Source organism: Diplotaxodon limnothrissa, linkage group LG2, assembly GCF_057381915.1.
Source record: "Diplotaxodon limnothrissa isolate DT_005_m linkage group LG2, D_limnothrissa_male_GT1.1, whole genome shotgun sequence".
Taxonomy (NCBI): domain Eukaryota; kingdom Metazoa; phylum Chordata; class Actinopteri; order Cichliformes; family Cichlidae; genus Diplotaxodon; species Diplotaxodon limnothrissa.
The window spans coordinates 36,817,039-36,822,115 of NC_140597.1; the positions used below are offsets into that span (position 1 = coordinate 36,817,039).

The 5,077-nt window shown below is 40.1% G+C and overlaps 1 pseudogene; it reads left to right on the plus strand.

Moving 5' to 3' along the window:
- On the plus strand, positions 1-4,805 carry LOC146639061 (tumor necrosis factor receptor superfamily member EDAR-like; annotated as a pseudogene).
- The last annotated feature ends 272 nt before the right edge of the window (positions 4,806-5,077 follow it).

The following is a 5,077-nucleotide window of genomic DNA, read 5'->3' on the forward strand; positions in this document are numbered from 1 at the left end:
ATGGACATTTGCCTGGTTGAGGCTTGTTTCTATGCTGTTCTGCTCTTGGTAAGTCTGATATTTTTCCTTTAAGAGGTTTCTCAACTTTAACACTTTAATCCTCCTTCTATATTCTGTGATAAGAAACGAATTTATAGAATTCTAATGAGGTTAAAAGTCAATATTTTGTATGACTGGCTTTATTCTTCAGCACAGTCTGAACTCTCAAGCTTTCTTGTAATTCCCTTTTAGTAGACTTTAAGAATACTTCTCCAGGCTGCTTGAAGCTCTTTTTATTGTACTTGATCTTTATTCCATTCTCTGTCAAGATTATCCCACATTGTTTCTATAGGTAGTTTTTCTTAAGGCCTGTCATTTCTTCTTTGTTTTTGCCCTCCATTTGTCCTGTCCCTCAAATTTGCAAAGTTTTTGATTAACAGCTCTTTGGCAATCATCTGGTTGGTGCAAAAATACTAATACTTGACACATGAGACACTGAGGGACAAAACAGATTAGACTAGGAGAGGAAACACAAAAGGGAATTGACTAAATACTGCTTAAGAGACCCAACCCAAACCTTGGATATAGGATGTGACAAAATACAAACAGATACAGAAGATACTCACTGGCAACAACAAAAATATAAAGAATACGACTTTTGTTGTATTGTTTCAAGAGAAACAATGATCAAAACCAAAAGGAGCCATGAACCTATAAAAAATCTCAAAATCCTACAAGGGCTGGACTCAAAATGAGTGAAAAGCACTTATTGCCAAAAGTCCTCCAGAAACAAGGAGACTTGTTTCTCAAGACCATTTCTTTTGCTTATTGGGACATCTGGACCTGTGGAGTCATTTAGTCCTGAAAGTGCTAGGTTTTATAGAAAAACAAGTGCAAAATGCTTACAGTACATATTAACTTCTTCACATTTTCCTTCTGTATTTTAACAGTATGCCGTTACTTTTGTAAAGCCTCTAAGCTCTTTCACTACTCACAATTTTAAATGTGTGTTTCTTCAGGTTTGCTGTGGGCTCGTGCAGTCTGAGCCCATCTGTGATCAGACAGAGTTCTTACACCCTAACGGCACTTGTGTTGCATGCCCTGCATGTGTGCCTGGAGAAGAGCTCTCAGAGGTAGCACACACACTCCTGTTTAAGCTACTGCTTGTTTTCTAGATGTGCTACTTCACTCCAGGTCTATAACACATGTGATTTTCAGGACTGTGGTTTTGGAGATGGTGGGGAAGGCGTCTGTATTCCATGTGAAGAAAGAAAGTTCAGTACAGAAACAGGTGTGACTCCCTGCAGAACATGCACCCAGTGCAGCCTGCTGAACCGCCTTGAGGAGACGGCATGCTCACCTACCAGTGACAGCCTGTGTGGACACTGCCTCCCGGGGTGAATTATTCGCACAGTATCAAAATAAACATAAGTCAAATTAGATATTGTGTTAAGCATATCATTGGGTTGTTTGTGCAGGTATTATGAACTCAGGAGCATGACTGGGGAAGTGGAGCTGCTGTGCTTACCTTGTTATAGTCATGACACAATCCATACAGAGTGTTTGCTATTGACATCGAAAGGTTTTAAAGCAGGTAAGGTCCCGAAACAGACAGCATAGCAGTATATGTTAACAGTTTTGTTGAGTGGTGATTGTTCAGAGATATGGTTAAGGAAAGGTTATCTGTGGTTCTTTTACAGAGAGCACCACCAACTCACCTAAAGAACATTTCAGAGACCCAGAAGAGAAGAGTGAGTTACTTCATATCATGAATAACTTTTTTATTAGTCTTGTAGTCACTTTTACCTGACTGCCTTTTTTCCCCCTAAGGAGTCAAAGAAGAAACGTTTTCAGTGGTCCTGATTGTTTCAGCAACAGCTTCCTTGATTTTCCTTCTTGCTTTGCTTCTTTGGGGTTTACACCTGACTGCTGAAAAATTCAGTAAGCCAGATCATGTTTCGGGTTTCTGCTACTTCTCCCCACCTATCTCTTGTTTACTCAACTAACATGGGATCATATGCACTTGTTGCAATTTTTAGAGCAAGTTCCTGTATACGCTTCCAAGCCTGAAGGAATATTATCTGCTGCCGACCTTCAGCACACACCTTTGTTCACCCATACAGACAGAGCAGCACAGCCAGAAGAGGCGCCCTCACAGATAGTTTCAGCTGAAAATCCAACAAGGTGCTTTGTGAATATTATAACATCCATGCCTTTCATTTATCTGTATCAGTCCAGATATAATCATTGTTGTCATTGTTTATTATAAACCTAGAGGTCTGTACTCCGTGAGCCATGAGAATTGGGTGCATCCTACTTCTATTGTGATTAATGTCACCACCAACATCAAGCCTTCCAGTCAGAATACAGACAGTATTACACAGGAACAACAAAGCCTCATCACACAGGAGGTACAGTTTATACCTATAGCTACATCACTATCACACCTAGAGTCCACCTTTAGCAATGCCAAACTATAGGAACTTGAAATGTAGGAAGTTATATACTATATATTTTATGTATATTTCATGTACAAAATCATTTTTTTTAGTTTAGTTTAGTTTAGTTTAGTTTAGTTTTTTGATAGTCAAAGTGTTATCTAACCATGAAGAAAACTTTGGTTTTGTTTCCTGATTTACTGAGATTTATGCCACGGGGACTTCTTTCTTCTTCCAAGAAATAAAGAACAAGACACAGAAAATTACTTACCAGAAATGACTTTTTTTCTTTTCTGGAACCAAAGCCTAAGATACTGCAAACAATTTCCCAGAAGATTAAAAAAAAAAATGCCTTTAAAATAAAATATTCCAAATAGTAATGATAGCAGGTTAATGAGCAGATCAGGACCCATTAACAGAGAATCACAGCTTTGTGTATGTATAATACCACTGCATGATATATGCAAGAGAAACACAGTATAATGACACATACAGTAATCAAGACTGACACTGTCAGTTAATCACTTTGAGATTAAAGTTTGATTGAATTCAGTATATTGACTCAGAATCTCACAATCCAAATGATTGAATTTATAATGATGTAAAACAGAAAAACACAAACATCTGGCTAACACTTTATTTTTTTTCTTACTTGATAATGACAACAAAGATTGATGCTCCTTTTTTATTCATTCAAAACATTTCAGTAATAAAACAGAGTTATATGTCAATGTATTTCACACATGTATAAATTGGGTGACTATCACATTACTTCTTTTCTACTCTGTCGCTTTTATTATGTCACTATCAGATGGAACGACAATTGCAGGACATATGGGAGATCGCTGAAGGTATGTACGTCCCAAACCAGCCATTACAGCTGCATATATATATTTTATATATTTTATTTTATTTGTTTATTTTTTAATTCCCTGTTGTTCCTGGGATCTGCTGGAGCAGTTACTGCACTGAGTGCTCCGATTACCACTTCACCCCCCACATCTTCTTGAATTCTTCTCTCAGCTCTTAGGGTTTTTTAAACCTCTCGTGTTCCTTCTTCCTGATATTGCTATCATTCAGTATAGCTACATCTATTACTGTGGACATCTTCCTCTGTTTGTCCACCATTACTGTGTCTGGACAGTTAGCCATCACCAGTTTCTCCATCTATATCTGGAAGTCCCACAGGATCTTAGCTTGGACATTCGTGACCACCCAAGGGTGTGTGTCCCATTTTGACCTCGGGACTTAAAGGCCATACTCGGCACAGATGTTTCTGTATACTATGCCAGCCACTTGGTTATGGCGTTCCATGAATGCCATGCCTGTTAGCATCTTGCACCCTGCTGTTATGTACTGGATTGTCTCTAAGCAAAAGGAAGGCTGCTGAGGACTGGTGAGTGTCAGAACCACTGTCCAGGATCAGACAACAAACATCCATGAGTCCATCAGGAAGATGGCCACAACGAACAGGATACTTAGTGAATACCTCAGGCAGCAGAAACCTGAGAAATCAGAAGAGAAAGGAGAAGAACCATAGTGGAAAGACAGGGCCCTGCACTGTACGTACCACCGGCAGATAGAGGAAGTGGCTGACATCCAGAAATCGTATCAGTAACTGGACAAAGCTGGACTGAAAGACAGCATAGAGACACTAATCATGGCAGCACAGGAACAAGCTCTCAGCAAAACATCCAAAAAGGCTAGGGTCTATCACACCAGGCAAGACTCCAGATGAAGGCTGTGTAAAGATACCCCTGAGACAATCCAGAGAAGATGTGGAGGGTGATGGCAACAATGGCCCCAGTGGTAATCGGAGCACTTGTTGCAGTGACTCCCAAGCAAGGCAAGTGGCTTTAGCACATCCAGGGAACAACAACTGAGACCTCTGTCCAGAAGAACACAGTCCTAGGAACAGCAAAGATACTGCACAGGACACTCAAGCTCCCAGGTCTCAGGACCTGAGCTTGAAGGCTAAAGACTGCTGCAGGGTCAAGAGGGGGATGTATATATGTATTTGAAAAAGGGTCCTTTTTAAAAAGTTTTTAAAGTTTTCTATCAGGATGAGTTCAGTATGGTACGCCACTGATTTTACTTGTACTGTGCTGATGTTGTGCAGGACAGAGGATTGAGATGCTCGACTACGACTCAGTTCAGGACTTGTCTATCCTGCTTGACTCTGCTGACAACATCAAAGCTCTAAGGAGATTGGCACAGTCTTTGGGTGTTCCACCGCAGATCATCCCTCATATCCAAGGCTTCCAGGAACTTTTTCAGTACCTGCGGACCTCCACCTACACATTGCTGCCCCAGTTGGCCCAGGCTGCTGCACTCTTGCCTAATTCTGAAGTTGTCAAGAGGATACACAGAGCTGTGGTAAAACAATAATGTCTTAAAGATCCAGAGGGTGGCAAGTGTTGTAGAGACTTTCTGCTCTTTTTTGCAGGACTCTCACCAGATCATTCAGTCAATCTAACACCTACCATTGAGACATAAAAGCATGACATTGAATTAAAGGAACATTTTTTGAGTGAAATGATGCATTGATGTATTAATGGGAATAAAATCATACCAGATTACCGACTTTTCTGAGGTTCTCGTCTTCAGTCGAATATATATATTTAATAGATCATGTACTGTAACAACGCAGTGAGAAAAGT